The sequence below is a fragment of the Mirounga angustirostris genome, unplaced genomic scaffold (genome assembly GCF_029215605.1).
Source record: "Mirounga angustirostris isolate CCGP_5_RB_7025 unplaced genomic scaffold, mMirAng1.0.hap1 SCAF_7, whole genome shotgun sequence".
NCBI classification, from domain to species: Eukaryota; Metazoa; Chordata; class Mammalia; order Carnivora; family Phocidae; genus Mirounga; species Mirounga angustirostris.
In genome coordinates this window covers 55,615,060-55,633,588 of record NW_026991715.1, presented here as the reverse complement: position 1 = coordinate 55,633,588, position 18,529 = coordinate 55,615,060, and positions in this window count along the sequence as shown.

Sequence of the window (18,529 nt, the reverse complement as noted above, 5' to 3'; positions counted from 1 at the left end):
AACCAAATGTCTAGTTTAGGAATATAAAGCATGACAATTCTACAGACTATTAGTTAGGTAATATTCCATGCAAAAATTTTATAAGAAATTTGGAATATAACAAAATTACTGCTCTCTGATAATAGGTACCAAAAATATGTACCAATAAAAATCAAAATAAAAAGGAACACTTGGCTGGATCAGTTGGTAAGGCGTGAGACTCTTGATGTCGGGGTTGTAAGTTCAAGCCCCATGTGGATGTAGAGATTACTTAAATATAAAATCGTTAGGGGCACCTGGGTGGCACAGTTGGTTGAGCATCTGACTCTTGGTTTCGGCTCAGGTCGTAATCTTGTCCTGAGATTGAGCCCCGTGTTGGGCTCTGTGCTAAGCTTGGAGTCTGCTTTTCCTCTTCCTCTGCCTCTATCCTCCCCTGCCCCCGCTCTCTCTCCCTCTCAAATAAATAAATCTTTAAAATAAAATATTTTAAAAAGTCAAAATGGGCGCCTGGGTGGTGTAGTCAGTTAAGCATGACTCTTGATTTCGGCTCAGGTCATGATCTCAGGGCCATGAGATTGAGCCCTTTGTGGGGCTCTGTGCTCAGTGGGGAGTGGCTTCTCCCTCTCCCTCTGCCCCTCCCCACCACTCTCTCTCTCTCTAAAATAAATCTTTTTTTTTAAAGATTTTATTTATTTATTTGAGAGAGAGAATGAGATAGAGAGAGCATGAGAGGGGGAGGGTCAGAGGGAGAAGCAGACTCTCCGCCTAGCAGGGAGCCCGATGCGGGACTCGATCCTGGGAATGAATGAATGAATGAATCAATCAATCAATCTTAAAAAAAAAAACCCTTCTTCCATCTAATTTGGGTGAAATATTTCATACTACTAGTAGCCCACTCCCTTGAAATCTGGATGCACAAGTGTTATCAAGTCATTGTTCCCCCACAGAGATTGGGCCAGGCGTGGCTGCCAGGTGCTCTAAAACAGTGACCATACTTGATCATAGAGCCAGATGCCAGACATCTGTCTTCTATTAACTAGGATCAAAATGAAGCGCTGCCCACTGAATGATTTAACATATAGCATATAACCTAAGCAAAGATTGCCCTGTTGCCTATATAGCAAAATCTCAACTATAAGACTTTCTTTCCCACCTTCTCAATCTCTGTGATGATACAGGTATTTGCAATATGGCCTTGTGCTCTTGGTTGTTTTTTTGTTTGTTTTTTCCTGATGCTGGCCTGCTTTAATTTTTCAAATATCTTTTTAGGCTCTCTCCCTTTCCTTGACTTTAGACTTTCTACAGGACCTTTTCCTTTTCTCTCTGTTTGACCCAAAGAGTTCAGCCATTTTCTGAGCCTCCTCATTTGAGTTTTGGCTGACTTTTGAATTTGTATCACAAACCCTGGCTTCTTATTCCCAGTTCAGGATGTTCAGATGCCTCCTGAATCCATTTGGATGTCCTCAAGTGTAATGTATCCTAACCTAAATCTTCCTAGTGAATTAAATCTCCTTAAATGATCCAGTTTTTGACTATCAGTTACTGAGGCTGATAAAATGATATACTCCACGCTATGACTTCACCTCCCATTAGTTGGTCTGCTGTTCAATTTTTTGTGTCCCCAGAAAAATGGACAATGTTAACTGATTGTGCACCCACAGAATTAAAGAAGCCATCTTTTATTGCTTCCAAATTTCTTTCCTTCCTTCCTGAGAAAGCATTGGGAATGGAGTTGTTGAAAATAAAAAAATCATTAAATTTCAAATTACTGAGGAATTCTTAGGAGGAATACTGAACAACTTTAGTTGCTAGCAAATATACTACTTAGAACCTTTAAAGTTCCAAAATATATTATCCAGTATACTATAGTTCAATTTTTAAAAATTTATATTTAGATGTTTTATAATAAAATTACCAAATCAGTTTCACCTTCTGTTTATCTGTCATAAATTAACAATAGACATTTTTCATGGAGGTCAGTAGAATTTCATAAATATAGATTCATGTTTGTTGCCTTTCAGTGTGTAATAACTTAATGGTACATACTTAATGATAAGTGAGCTGATGATAGAATGTTACATAATTTATATATATATTTACATATAGGGCAAACATTTCGGGGTGTCCACAAAAGGAAATAAAACACATTCTTTCAAATAAACAATAATTCATAATTTAACCAAGAAATTAAAAGTGGCACCAAAAATACTACTATAAGATTAGTGTCTCAGATTCAAAATCATACTCAGCAAGAATTGTAACAGTCTGCCTGAGAGTGAAGTTCTGAGTAGGGGTAGGTGATGGGGTTAAGGCCTCAAATGGGAACAGCGGACATGGATGGGGAACCAAAGAGAGGTTCCTGGACTCTGGACAGAGGGTCATGGAATTAGTGAACTGGGCAATGTTGATTTATGAAGTAAAAGCCCTTCTGGTTGCTGGTAATAGAGATAGAACTCCATTTGGCTTAAGTCACAAAAGACACAAAGAACTCGAGGGGTTCTGATAGCTTCAGGTATGACTGGATCTAGGTTCTCGATGCTATCACTGAATACTGCCTCTCTCCTTTTGTTCTCTGGCTCTGCTTTCTGCTAGGTTGGTTTTATTGTCCGGTAGACTTGCCTCAGCTTATGGCAAAGAGAGACTTTAGCAGCTCCAGGCTCACAGCCTGGCAAATGTAACTCCTGCAGAAAAGGATCTCTTCTCAGTTGCAACAAAAGTCCCAGGATCAACTGATTGATCTGACTCACGGGACATGTCCACTGCTGGACAAACCTGGGTCATCTATCACCACCCCTGGAGCTACGGAATGGGATTCTGGCCCCAAAAGGAAAAGGATGATTCTGTCACTAGAAGATATACAACCACCGAGGGTAGAAAAAAAAGCAAGGAAGGGGACATGAGGACAGGAAAAGAATATGAATAAACCCATTCTTATTTCAAATTTTGGCAGAGATTCGTCCTGGCAAACCAACAGCAAAATGTTTTCATGCCAGAAAGCTTAGATGGCCTCTCAACTTTTAAAAAATTATCATTAAAAAAAAAGTGTCATTCCCCCGAAGAGCCTTTTTTAGACATGTTTTTGCCTAATCACCTGCCTATGAGATTTTAATACCACAGATGTACTGTATATGTTTATTTACTATATGTATATCTGTGCTTTATACATAAGAGTAAGTATAAAGCTTACTCTTTTTATCTAATGCAGGGTTAATTTTAAGTTAAAATTTTAGTTAACTTGAAAATCAGGGGCACCTGCCTGGCTCAGTCAGTAGAGCATGTGACTCTTGATCTCGGGGTTGTGAGTTCGAGCCCCATGTTGGATATAGAGATTGCTTAAAAATAAAATTAAAAAAAAAATCAAAGCTATTAACATTTAATTTTATAACTATTTGCCAAATAACTTTTAATACAGATCATTTACTTATAAACTGTAATGTATCAAATATATACATATTAGCAATTTTAGAAGTATATAATAATAGCAATGTAATCAATATAAAAATCATTCAAGATGGTTACTTTTTCAGCAAAAGAGAAACAATGGAAGAAAATTAAATCTCCTAAGTATTAACTTTTAACTTTTGTGTGATATGAGAAAATGGCTTTTAAATGCTAGATGCTTTTTTTTTTTAAGATTTTATTTATTCATTTGACAGAGAGAGAGAGCGAGAGAGGGAACACAAGCAGGGGAGTGGGAGAGGGAGAAGCAGGCTTCCCGCCGAGCAAGGAGCCCGATGTGGGGCTCGATCCCAGGACCCCGGGATCATGACCCGAGCTGAAGGCAGACGCTTAACAACTGAGCCACCCAGGCGCCCCTAAATGCTAGATACTTATTCAGATATTGTTGACACTTCTTTTCAGCACCTGACCTAATGATGGGTTAACTTTTTTTTTTTAACTTGAGAGAGAGAGAGTTGGGGGGGCAGGGATAGGGGCAGAGGGGAGAGGGAGAGAGAAAACCTCCAGCCGACTCCCTGCTGAGTGTGGAGCCTGAAGCAGCTCAATCTCACAACCCAGAGATCATGACCTGAGCCAAAATCAAGAGTCAGACGCTTAACTGACAGCCACCCAGGCGCCCCTAGGTTGACTAACTTTTGTAGAATTAAATGGTAAGATACAAGCCATTTGTATTTACTCTCAAAGCTCCAGTCACACAGTAGCACTGAGGATGGAACATGGACAACATCCTCAAGGCAGCCAATGGCAGGTCACGGCACAGCAGGCCGCCGCCTACAATACTGAGCAATCAATTCAAAAACAGCCTTCAAATCACAGCCACCTCTTCACCATAGTCTTGTAGTACCCATCTAGCATCTGTTTGGGTATCTTCCGTGTTAGTGCCAGTGTTGCTCATTTGATGCCCAAGAAAACTCAACAAGAGAAATTAAATACTAAGGAATAAGATTTTGTTGAGTAGGGTGGAACTTTGAAGGGCCTGAAACCATTGTAAGCCCATTCTTCGCACATCGCCCCCTCTAAGAATGAACTTTTGCCCCCTAGACAGCACTATCACTCCCATGGATATGCTAACAGGTGGCCTAAAGAGCAAATCCTGCCCCCCCCCCCCCCACATTGAGGTGAACTCTGTCTTCCAGTGAAGTTTACTTATTGGTTCTAATGTTTCCATACCAAACAGACTTAATCTTTCATATAACAGATCCTCAAATATTTGATAACTGAAATTTTACTCCCTCTATACTGAATGGCTTCTCGAAGCTTTTCCTTTCTGAGGCTAAACTTAACCACAGGTCCTTGAACTGGCTTTCATTTGATTCATTTGATTCAGTTCCCCTATTGCATTAGGCATTCTTTAGGGACAGGCCCTGTCTTGTCTCCTTGGCCTGTTTGAATCCACTCCAGTTTGTTGTTAAAATTAGGTGTGTATCTGACAGAGTACCTGAGCCAGAGTCGAAGGCTGTTTCTTCCTCTGTTTTGGACAGTATTCATCTATTAGCATAGTCACCAGACCAGCCTGAATAGCTTGCTGATGCCTATTGAGTAATAAACTGAAATCTCTTTAAGTCTTTCTTCATATGTCCTGCTAATAGGTTGAATTCTTCCTCCATCCATCTCTAGTTTTCTGAGACCTAAGTTGTGATTTTCATTCACACCTGCTACATTTCATTCTCTTGGACTCTTCCAATTTTTCCATCATGTTGAGACATTTGAAGATGCTGATTCATTTTTCCAGTTCATTCATTCATTCCATCCATTCATTCATTACTTATACTTGCTTTTCTAAAGATATTTTCATAAAAGTGAGAACCAAAACAAAAAGTTCATATGAGGTAAGAAGAAGAAGAAAATGTTCCAGTCCCTAGAGTTAATATGAGTGCTGAGACAGCACATGAAGTTTACATCTAAGCTTTGTCCTAAAAGGAGATTGCATTCCTCCTTCATGCATCTCCTGTTGAGGGAGAGAATGGATGTGAAAGGGCCATCTCAGGAGTTCTTATATGATGACTTTTACAAAATAAATTATACTTGGCGCCTGAGATCTAATCACATACTTGTGTCAGTGTTCATTGGAAATTATAGCTGTTATTGGAGTAACAATCTAGTAGAAATGTAAAATATGGTTCTTTTCAACCCCATAATGAAGTATTTTATCATTTTGGCCATATTAACATATGTCAACAATGTGACATCAAACACTGAGTCAATCACCAGTATAATTTTGGGGGGAAAAAGAATTTGCTAGTAATACTCTCTGTAATGAAGGCAAAAGAGTGTTTCAGACTTGAATTAGTTGGATGTTTAGCCCAATCCTTTACTCAGAGAGAATAGACCTGGCTTATGAGAGTTAATTCATACCATTTGGAGGTTGAAACAGTTATAAAGCTGCTTTGGAATGTCCTAAATTGTACCTAAGAGACCTGTTTTTGACAGATGTGTTCATGTAGTCCAGTCATTTGGCATATGGAATTTTTTTATGTACAAGCTATGCAAAAGTTTCAACATGTAACGTTTATTAGTGCTTCCACTGGCATGGAGAGACAGATGGTATACACATTACTTGCAGAAGCAGGCTTTGCAGTGGCCTTACAAGTCTGACTTTGCTCAGTTACCTAGGTCACCTAAATCCCCTCCCCCACGCCCCTCACCCGCCCAACACGCACATGCATGAGAGGCCAAACCCTTCCTCCTCTGACCCTGGAATTTGCTATAGGAATTCTCTCTCAATTGCTTGACTTGAAATTTCCCTTCTTTCCTTCCCCTTCCTTGGCCCAGATCGCCACCTCCTCTGTCTTTTCACTCCCTCCAGCTGGTCCAGGGTGAGGTCTGGAGGCTGAGGTAGGAAAGAACACACCCCTAGCTGTTCTCAGCCCCCACCCATCCCTAATGTTAGTCTTGGCAGTGTGCAGCCTGTTTCCCCACATTAACCCCAAAGTCCTCCTCTCTTTAAGTCTCAGCTGCAGTAATGAAATGCCCAGTTGCAAGAGCTGCAGATTAATCTTCTGTCTCAGTTATTCTTTTTTTTTTAGAGAAGGAGAGATAGAGAGGTGGGGGAGGGGTGGAGGGAGAGGAAGAGAGAATCTCAAGCAGGCTCCACATGTAGCTCAGAGTCTGACATGAGGCTTGATCTCACATCATGAGATCATGACCTGAGCTGAAATCAAGAGCTGGATGCTTAACCAGCTGAGCCACCCAGGCACACCACACCACCTTTTTTTTTTTTTTTAAGATTTTATTTATTTATTTGACAGATAGCACAAGTAGGCAGAGGGAGAAGCAGGCTCTCCGCTGAGCAGGGAGCTGGACACGGGGCTCGATCCCAGGACCCCAGGATCATGACCTGAGCTGAAGGCAGCTGCTTAACCGACTGAGCCACCCAGGCGCCCCCACACCACCTTTTTTTTTTAAAGTAAGTTCTATGTGGGGCTTGAACTCAGGACCTCAGGATCAAGAATCACATGCTCTACTGACTGAGCCAGCCGGTTTAAAGAAAAACTGGGGGTGCAGGAAATGTCTTTTTTTCTTTGTAGTATTTACATGAAATAGCACAAAAGGGGAACTCTCAGGGAGAGATTCTCTCTCTCTCTCTCTGCCCTGCCCCCTAGTCATGCACACTCTCTTATGTGCTCTCTCTCAAATAAATAAATCTTAAAAAAAAAAAGATAAATGTCCTTAGTAAATAAAGATTCTCTCATATCAATAAGAACCACTCCCAAAAAGAAACTGGGTAAAGAAAATGAAAGGGCAATTCACCAAGGAATATTTTTTGAATAGGTGTTCAACCTCAACAGCAATTAAGGACATGCCATTTAAAATGAGATTTTTATTTTTCCTATATTCATGATGAAAACTTTAAAAGAATACGGTGCTCAATACTGGCCAGGCTGTGGGGAAGCAGGCACTCTCCTGTGTTGAATGGATTGTTCACACACAGGTGGGAATGAGGATGGAGTGTGAGAGAAGGGGATGGAATAGTCAGCAGTGGAGAGCACAGCACTGGAAGAGGCTGGGTGTGGTATTAGTCCCACCTGGCCTTGCTGGAGAGTTGATGAAAGTCCTTGTTGGGATAGGAAGGTGGACAGCAGGAGAGCAAGGGAGAAACAGATCCAAGAAGGTACTAGGAAAGAGTGATTTCTGATGCCATTATAACTACGTTTCCCTTCATGAATTCTTTTTTGCTCATGCTTTTGATTTTTACAGAGCGTCCCAAGAATCAACTCATTAACCAGCACAGATTTATACTTTTAAAAATTGTATTTTTCTTTAAGATTTTATTTATTTATTTGACCGAGAGAGAGACACCGCGAGAGAGGGAACACAAGCAGGGGGAGTGGGAGAGGGAGAAGCAGGCTTCCCACTGAGCAGAGAACCCGATGTGGGGCTCGATCCCAGAACCCTGGGATCATGACCTGAGCCGAAGGCAGACGCTTAATGACTGAGCCACCCAGGCGCCCCATAAAGATTGTATGTATTTTCGACATTTTTATCAGGACATGTAATACAGCGGTAGAAACAAGCTAGGACTGACATTTAAGCGTGGTGCAGATATAGCAAAGGCATCCCCTTTGGGCGGGGGGCGGGTAACAGTGAGAGCTCCAATCTCCGTTTACTAGCTGTGGGGTTTCAGGAGCACCATTCAGTCTCTCCCAATTTGTTTCTTCTAGGTTTGTATTTCTGTAAGTGGGAATACTACTACTTAACTTTACAATGTTGTTGGGATCAAGTAAAATCATGTATGTGAAGTCCTGAGAATTGGTATGTGCTCAATAAAAGTAGGTTCCCTTCCTTGTTGAGAATAGCAGCCAAGGGGTTGCTTAGTTGACGGGTATCACCACACATTTCTTATGCAGTCCGGCTCCGTCCCTGGCAGGCCGTGAGGCCTCCCACTGCCTTAGGATCTTGATGACAAAAAAAGAGCTGCTTCCTATTTTGTCGTTGCTCAGGCTGAGAGGAAGGCTGTGACTTCTGGTAAAATACTCCCTGGCTGAAGAGGCTGAGCAGGCTCATGTGTTGTGGCTTGCATAAAATGTGACCCCATCTGGTGAGGAAATGGAGAGCAGAAGGCAGGCCAATGGGAGCCCCAAAGAGCCTCCAAAGTTGCTTTAATCAGATTGGAGTGGCAGCCATCTACTAAATGCAGATGGGTCTCCGAGTTTGGGGGTTACCCATGGCCAGCATACCAAGGACACAAAACCACATGGTAAGGCTAAACAGAAAGTTCAGGGACGGAAGCCCATGACCAGCAGGGGCATGGTGGAGGTGTGACGGTTCCATCTCACGCTGAGACACATGGCATTAAGTCAGGGGGCTTCTGGCACGGCTACTGCCATTGTTACTGTTATCTTTTGACAGGTAGTGTGGTGTGTCAAAAAAAATAGATGATTGACATCAGAAATGGAAGATCAAGATCTTAATTTCCCCACTGCTACCTTCCTGGTTAGTGGTGCTTAAACCTTCAAATGCCTCAAAATCACCTGGTGGGCTTGCCGAGACCCAGATTCAAGAGCCCCACCCTCAGGATTTCTGGTGTAAGCCCCGAGAATGTGCATTTCTTTTTTTTGTTTAAGATTTTTATTTAATCCCAGGACCCTGGGATCATGACCTGAGCTGAAGGCAGACGCTTAACCGACTGAGCCACCCAGGTGCCCCAGAATGTGCATTTCTAACAAACTCCCAGGTACTGCTGATGTTGCAGGTCCAGGTGGGCCCTGAGAAGTGCCACCCAAGGTAACTTTTTAGAGAAGGCCCTGTTGCTAGGGGATCCACCCTGAAGATGAATTTGTTCCCTTGCACCCACCCCTACTCGGATCAGTCTTCTCTAGTTTCAAAAAAATAAAAATCATTATCTCAATTTCCTTTGTTTAAAACAAGAGATTTGAAGGTGCCTAAGTGGCTCAGTTGGTTAAGTGTCTGACTCTTGGTTTCAGCTTGGGTCATGATCTTTTGGGTTGTGGGATCGAGTCCCAAGTAGGGCTCTGTGCTCAGCGCAGAGTCAGCTTGAGATTCTATCCCTCCCCCAAATCGTGTGTGCTCGAGCTCTTTCAAATAAATGATTCTTTTAAAAAACAAAACCAAGGGATTTATCAACTGCAACAAAAATGACAGTTTATAAAAGGGGTACATTGAAATTCAGATTAGTAAACCCCCACACTGGTTGAACTTTAGAAAAATCTGGAAAACTGGACAGGAGAGGAAGGGGGGAAGGAAGGGATAAAAGAATGAAGGCAGCCCGCCCAGGCCTCACACCCAGATATTCTGATTTAATTGGTTCACGGTAATGTCCTGGCAGGAACCTGGTCTAAAAGCTCCCCATATGACTTCAATTTGCACCTTGGTCTGAGAACTGCTGGTTCTCAAATTTGCCTACACATTGGGAGCACTTGGAAAGTTTAAAAAAATACTGATACTTCTGTCCCATCATTTTCAAAGATTCTGATTTCTAATGGGATGCAGCTTGGGCAGCCAGAGCTTTTAAATCTCCTCAGGTGATTTTACGATGTCTCATATGCAGATCCATCTATTCTAGATTCAACAAGTCAGGTTGACAGCTTGGTCCCCCTCTCTGGACACTCTCTACCACAGTGGTTCTCAAAGTGTGGTCCTGGACCAGCATCAGCATCACCTGGGAACTTTTTAGAAATGCAGTGTTCAGGCCATGTCTCAGACCCACTGAATCAGTAATTGAGTTGTAACAAGCAGCAATGTGTGTTGTAACAAGCCCGTGACCCCGGTCACTCAGATGCCCCATTGAGTCAGAGAACCCCTGCTGTATCATCCTGCCTGTTACCTCAGAGTTCTGCTGGCCATCCTCCCAGAGACCAGCCAGCATAAGAAGCAAAGACTTCAGTCCTCTGACTATTGGGCAATACCAAATCACCAGTTTCTGGATGAGCAATGCCAAACTTCTTGGTGTGACTGAGTTTTTGTATAATCTGTGAAGATTTTGTTGGCTGGAAACTGATGGCATTTAAATGGGAGGGTCAGTAATGGGCTGCAGCTGCAACCTTGGTCAAAATAAGCAAAGAAGAGGTAACAAATGGAAGGCAGGCAACATAAAGCAAACGTCGATCCCTGTTGTCTGTCTATTTCATGTCAAGGGCATGAAATATGAGGGGAAAGGAGGGAGCAAAAGTGTCTGAGTCAGGAGAAACCAGGAGGGCCCTGGTTTGGGAATTTTTTCTTTGAGACAGCCCTTCAAGTTTGTTGGCACAGCAGGTGAAGTCCGTTTTCTTCTTTATACGGCCCTGCTTTCTTGCCGAGGGAAGAAACCTGTGTTAGTACTGAAAGAAAATATCCTGATCATATCAGAGCCAGGCGAGTAACAAACATACAGCAGCCTGACTGAACACGGCAAGATCAAGCAGTTTGTTCATAGGAGACTTCACCTGCTTGACAACGGACTCCTTTGCTGACTCCCATAAACCACTTGATTCGGATTCAGTTCAGCCCAGGCTTAGATGCTAAGAATACTAAGGTGGAAATGGCACAGAACCTGCCTTCAAGTAACTCATACTCTAGCAAGGGAGAGAGGTGAGCAAGTATATTTCTACACTGTGTGCTGAATGCTATGGGAACACAGTGCAGTCAGAATACAGAGGAGAGAAGGGTTAATCCTGGATGGGAGTGGAGGTGAGGTAGTCAGGGAAGGCTTTATGGAAGTAGACACCAGAGCTGGATTTTGGAGGGAAAATAGGTTGTTTGGCAGTCACAGTGGGTGGAGGGATTTCAGCCTGGGCAGGGCCTGAGGTGGAGGGAAGCAACATATTGAGTATTTTTTTTTTAAGATTTTTATTTATTTGAGATGGGGGAGGGGTAGAGGGGAAGGGAGAGAAACCCAAGCAGACTCTGCACTGAGCATAGAGCCTGAGTGGGGGCGGGGGAGGGGGGGAGAGCTCAATCTCATGGCCCTGAGATCATGGCCAGAGCCAAAACCAAGAGTCAGACCCTTAACCGACTAAGCCACCCAGGCACCCCTTGAGTATTGTTGATAGGTAAATCATGAGGTGGGGAATGGCAAGGTATTCGACTGTAGAGTTGAGCAGGGCTGACAACTTTTTAGGCTAAGCTTAAGGAACTTGAATTTGATCACACTGATCTGTAGTTGGCAGACCTAGCTGATGACCAGAATTACCTGGGGAGCTTCGAGAGATTCTAATTCAGTAGGTCTGGGTTGGCCCTGTGATGTGTGCTGCCCAAGTGGGCAGGAAGAGAGAGGCTGACCAGGTAAAGCAAAGTGGCAAGAGTGGACAATACTAGAAAAGCAATTTGGAGATTAACCCAGTGGCTTATGGAATAATGTCTGCCCACTTTTTTTCTTCTTTATGATTTTATTTATTTATTTGAGAGACAGAGCATAGGCAGGGGGAGGGGCAGAGGGAGAGGGAGAAGCAGACTCCCCACTGAGCAGGGAGCCCGATGTGGGGCTGAATCCCAGAATCCCGGGATCCTGACCTGAGCCGAAGGTAGATGCTTTACTGACTGAGCCAACCAGGTGCCCCGGTGTCTACCCACTTTTAAAAGGAATGTTTAAGTTTTTGAGACTGGCTTTTGTGCAATCCTTATTCAATGGTTGTTGTCGGAGAACATTTGCTGATGTGCATTGGGCCAATAAGAGTGTTACCCTTGCTGAGGCGCCTGGCTGGCTCAGTCAGTAGAGCATGCAACTCTTGTTCTCGGGTTGTGAGTTCAAGCCTCATGTTGGTTGTAGAGATTACTTAAAAATGAAAAAATCTTAAAAAAAAAAGAATGTTACCAATGCCAATATGGGTTTGGCAGGAGCCCCACCTAATTTTTTGTGCTGTAAGTCATCTCAAATCTCAAATAGTAATAATAGCAACAAATGAGGCATGATAAAAATTTTTTTTTAAGATTTTTTTTTGTTTATTTGACAGAGAGAGACACAGCGAGAAAGGGAAGACAAGCAGGGGGAGTAGCAGAGGGAGACGCAGGCCTCCCGCAGAGCAGGGAGCCCGATGTGGGGCTCGATTCCAGGACCCTGACATCATGACCAGAGCCTAAGGCAGATGCTTAACAACTGAGCCACCCAGGCGCGTGATAAGATTTATTGTTATAGCAGGTACTTAATAATATGTTTTTCCTAAAACTTGATAAAAATAAGCGTTTAAATTTACTTTGCCTACAAAATAAAATTAATAGACACGAATTCCTCTGAGTGAAGACAAGATTGGCCAAGGGTGAACTACAAGCACTAATAGTGAGTGTCTACTACACATAAGCAAAGCAGCAAAGGAGCTTAAAGTAGAGCAACTCCTTGGGCCAGAAGTAATCATTTGCTGGGAATTCTGTTGGGAAGCACCAGCCTTTGAGGCACATCCTTTCATTATCTTGGAAAAGTCAGCCATAGAGTTTCCAGGTGTCTTGTTTGGAACCAACACTTAGTATTTGAGCTCTCTGACCACCATAAAAATATGATACGTGTGAAAATTATATGTTTTATTATGTGGTGAGCTGACTTACCTGAAATGAATAACATAAGCTATTGTAGAGTCTAATCATTAAACATTTTATACCATGATGTAGCAGATTATATTTTCCAGAGATGGTAGCAGTAATATCCCCCCCACACACACTTTCTATGTGGTGACTTTGATACTCTGCCCATTGAGAGTTGGGGGGTCTATGTTCTTGTTATGAATTAAATTATGTCTCCCTCAAAATTCAAATGTTGGGGTCCTAATCTCTAGCACCTCAAAATGTGACCATATTTGGAGATAGAGTCCTTACAGAGGTCATCAATTTAAAGTCATTAGGGTCGGCCCTAATCCAGTATAACTTGTGTCAAAAAAGGGGGGAACTTTGGGCACAGAAGCTCACAAAGAGGGATAGTGATATGATGAAACACAGGAAGAAGACGGCCATCTACAAGCCAAGGAGAGAGGCCTAGAACAGATCCTTCCCTCTCAACCCTGAGAAAGAACCAACCCTGCTGATACCTGGTGGACATCTAGCTTCCAGAACTATGAGACAATAAATTTCTGTTGTTTAAACTACCCAGTCTGGGAGTCCTTGGTGGCTCAGTTGTTAAGCGTCTGCCTTTGGCTCAGGTCATGATCCCAGGATCCTGGGATCGAGCCCCGCCTCAGGGTCCCCGCTCTGCGGGAAGCCTGCTTCTCCCTCTCCCACTCCCCCTGCTTGTATTCCCCTCCCTCACTGTATTGCTCTCTGTCAAATAAATAAAAAATAAATAAAATAAACTACCCAGTCTGTGGTACTTTGTTATGGCAGCCCTAACAAAGGAACACAGTTCCCTCTCCTTGAATCTGGAAGACTTGTGACTACTATGGAAATGATATTATGTAACTTCCTAGGTTAGGTAATAGAAGGCAATAAAGCTTCCATTGGTTCTCTTGGGAGACTGGCCAGCCATGCCATGATGAGCTCAGGCTATTGAAAAGGTCACAGGTTGGTGTTCTAACTGACCGTCCCAGCTGACAGCTAGCATCAACCAGTAGAGATGTAAATAAATGCACTTCCAAATGCTACATATTCCCAGCGCTGGGTCACCCAGCCTTCAAATTTTTCTGAGTCCCTGGATATTTAATGCAGAGACCTAGCAATCCCACTATGCCCCTTGTGAATTTCTGACTCATAGAGGTCACAAGCATGATAAAACGTTGTTTTAAGCCAATGAGTTTTGAGATAAACATAGTACCTGGTAACATGGCTTTAAAATTATCTTTGTTCACTAATTTTTACCTTCTGTGGCTGGTATTTTTATTGAAACCTTCAGGTACCTTTGATTCTAAATGATGGTCACCACTTCTCTTGGCTCTTCTGACATTAGGCTCAGATGTTAGGGACAGTAGGTGACCCTGCCTTAAGTCAATTTAATGGACCACCAATGAATGGATTTCCGACAAACTGAACAGGACAGACAACAGTGGCTTAGGGGTGAGGGTAGGAATTTCAGAACAACTTCTGAGATGAGTAAGAGTTTGCTAGCAAGGTTAGTGCAGTTTTCCTGGAGCAGGGAGGGAATCTTGGAACCCCCAAAGGCAATACTTTCTTCATCTGGGGCACAAAATCCAGGAAAAAAATAAAGCAAAAGTGCCAACCTGTCAGGGGGCAGAAAGTATTGGCTGTTCCAGAAGAACGAATTGGGAAGCAGATTGTGGCAGCATCTGAAACCTCAATGAAACTAGGCAGTGCTGCCTACAAGGTAAGTGTCTGAATGCCTCATAATCAGGGTCCAGAAAGAAGACATGGACCAGTCTGCGCTGAGGAGCTGTGTTCATCAGGCTCAAGGTATCAAACCTCAGGAAAATGCAGGTTGTAAATCTCCCCAATTATTTCCTAGCTTGCTCTTCTTTTTAGATTTTTGCTTTGCCTTTCATTGAGTTTGGATAGAATTCATTTTGAGCAATTCTAAATTTTGTCAGGGATTGGGAGAATTAAAAAGCAAACAAACAGCTTTATTGAGGAATAGTGGATATCTAATACAATGCACATATTTAAAGTGTACAGCTTGATAAATCTGGACATATGTATATAACTATCACCATGATCAAGATAGGGAACAAATCCATCATTCCCCAAAGTTTCATGGCCCTTTTAAGTCCCTGCCTGTGTCCTTTCATGCCCTGCTAAGGGCTGGGAGCGTTTTAATCCATACACTTCAGCCTTGCTTGGGAGGCATATTGTAGTATGTATGTAGTACCTAGGTATGTAGTGCCTAGTGGTACTGGCCACTGGCTTGCTGAAGAAGTCTCCTGGATAAAAAGAAAAGTGGAAAGTCACAAGTTCTGTACAATGGTGTGTGTGTGTGTGTGTGTGTGCACATGCCTGTGCATGCATTATAAGCCCATTTTTTACTACCCTGGAAAGACCTCATGAGGTTGTGGTTCTGTTACCTGAGAACTTTTTTTTTTAAGATTTTATTTATTTGACAGAGAGAGCGAGCACAAGCAGGGGGAGGGGCAGGGAGAGGGAGAAGCAGACTCCCCGCTGAGCAAGGAGCCCAACTCAGGGCTTGATCCCAGGACCCTGGGATCATGACCTGAGCCAAAGGCAGCTGCTTAAGCAACTGAGCCACTCAAGTGTCCCTACCTTCTTGAGTATAGTTTCTCTTTCAAGCACAGGCTTGTCCACACTGAGAGGCATTGTGCAGGAGATAAGAGCGATGAATTCCCAGCTAACTACTGCTATTGAGAAGTGAGAAGGAACTGGGGCACCTGAGTGGCTCAGTTGGTTAAGCAACTGCCTTGGGCTCAGGTCATGATCCCGGGGTCCTGGGATCGAGCCCCGCATCAGGCTCCCTGCTCAGTGGGGAGTCTGCTTCTCCCTCAACCGCTGCTGCTCCCCCTGCTGGTGTTCTCCTGCTCTTTCTCTGTCAAATAAATAAATAAGATCTTTTAAAAAAAAAAAGTGAGAAGGAACCACCTCGAACCTGTTAGAAAGACTACTATGAAAAAACAAAACAAAACAGTAACAAGTGTTGGCGAGCATGTGGAAAAATTGGAACCCTCATGTACTGTTGGTGGGAATATAAAATGGTGCAGCCACTGTGGAACACAATATAGCAGTTCCTTTAAAAATTAAACACAGATTTACCATATAATCCTGCAATTCCACCTCAGAGTATATTCCCCAAAGAGTTGAAAGCAGAGACTCAAAGATGTATCTGTACACCCACATTCATAGCAGCATTATTCACAATAGCCAAAAAGTGGAAGCAACCCAAGTGTCCATCCACAGATGAGTGGATAAACAAAATGCAGTCTATACATACAATGGGATATTATTCAGCCTTAAAAAGGAAGGAAATTCTGACACATCCTACAACATGGATGAATCTTAAAGATACAATGAGTGAAAAAAGCCAGACACAAAAGGACAAATATCGTATAATTCCATTTAATATGAGCTATTTAGAGTACCCAAATACATAGAGGCAGTAGAACATGGTTACCAGGCGCTGGGGGAGGGAGAATGGGAAGTATTGTTTAATGGGTACAGAGTCTCAGTTTTGCAAGACAGTTCTGTGGGTGGCTGCTGGCGATGGTGACACAACGATGTGAATGCACTTAATGGCACTGAATTGTACTCTTGAAATTGGTTAGGATGGTAAATTTTATGTTTATGTGTATTTTACTGTAATTTTTTATTTAAAAATGAGAGAAAAGAGAAAATTCTGCATGGAATTTTTAGCCTGATGAGAAGGTTATGGTGAACTTGCTTTGTATTTTTGTCATTTTTCTCTTATTTTAAAACTAATACATGTAACAGGGGATTTCAGCCATATTGATAATATATAAAAAAAAATTTTTTTTTTAAAATTTCTAAGTAAACTCTACATCCAACGTGGGGCTGAAACTCACAACCCCACAATCCAGAGTCGCAGGCTTTACCGACTGAGCCAGCCAGTCGCCCTTAATATTGGTAATGTTTTCTTTCTTAAATCAAGCAGTAGATACGTAGGTGTTTTGTATTTTAAAAAAAATATATCTTTTCATCTATGTAAAATACTTCATCCTAAAATATTTAGAAATTGAAAACGTTTATTCAACAAACATTTTGGGGGTGCTTTCTCTGTGCGTGGCTCTGTTTTATCATTGGGATACAGCTATAAACAAAACTGATACAATCCCTGCCTTCACAGAGCTCACATTCCCAGGGAGGGATTGTTTGGAGGAAGCACTTTTTTTTTTTTTAAAGATTTTATTTATTTATTTGACAGAGACACAGTGAGAGAGGGAACACAAACAGGGGGAGTGGGAGAGGGAAAAGCTGGCTTCCCGCCGATCCCAGGACCCTGGGATCATGACCTGAGCCGAAGGCAGATGCTTAATGACTGAGCCAGCCAGGCGCCCCGAGGAAGGACTTTTTACATAAATGATTATTTCTTTGGGATGGGTCCCTAGAAGTGGAATCACAGGGCAAACAATACTACAAACATTTGGAGGATTCTTTTTTTTTTTTTTTTTAAGATTTTATTTATTTATTTGACAGAGAGAGACACAGCGAGAGAGGAGATACAAGCAGGGGGAGTGGGAGAGGGAGAAGCAGGCTTCCCGCGGAGCAGGGAGCCAGATGCGGGACTCGATCCCAGGACCCTGGGACCATGACCTGAGCCGAAGGCAGACGCTTAACGACTGAGCCACCCAGGCGCCCCCATTTGGAGGATTCTATTGCATCCTGCCAAATGCCCTCCAAGCCCATGAGTAAGCCTCGGGAGTGCCCATTTCCTCATTCCATGCCAGCCTTATGTAATTTTTTTGCCCATTTGGGGGAAAAATAGTATCTGCCTAATTTGAGTTTCTTTAATTACTAGCAGTTAAAGTAATTATAAACAAGATGAAACAGTTTTCAAATGTTTTTCTATCTTCTAAAAAAAATCAATTCGTAGGACAATTTTTAATTTTATTAACTCTGCTGGTCATATTTGTTACATTTATTTTCCCCATCTGGTCTTTTTCCCTTTGCCTCTGCTTATATATTTGTACACAATTTTTATGTAGCAAAATCTGTCCACTTTTTTCCTTACAATTCATTCCATTCTCTGATACTCAAAAGTCTTTGCTCATTCCATGATCCAATAAATAACTACTGTATTTTCCTTCATTTAAAATGATTTCAACATTTGCATTGACTTTCAGCTAAAATATTGCAGTTGGGGGATGTGGGAGGAGGAGAGAGCACTTGGATTTTGAAAAACCCTCCCCAAGTGAGATATCCTTGACCTCCTTTCTCTATTTCTAAAGAACCACCAGTTTTATTTACCTAGAATTTCCTTTGGTATATGGGCTAAATGTCTAACTTTTTTTTACCCCACTCCAGAAAAGTTAATCAAGCTGTCCTATACCATTTACTGAATGATTCCTTTATTTTCCCTCAAATGGTACCACATTTAAGTTGTATACTAAGCCCATATTCACAGTTTGTGGCTTGTTTGTGGACATTATAGTTTATACCATCGCTTTACTCTCATGTGAGATCTCTGTTATTTGGATTATTGCAGCTACTTAGTAATACCAGGTAAGATAATCTCCAATGCTCAACCACTCTTCTTTTCCAAAACTTCCTTGGTTACTCTCACTCATTTTTTCAGTGATATAGTCTGAATGACATTTTAAAA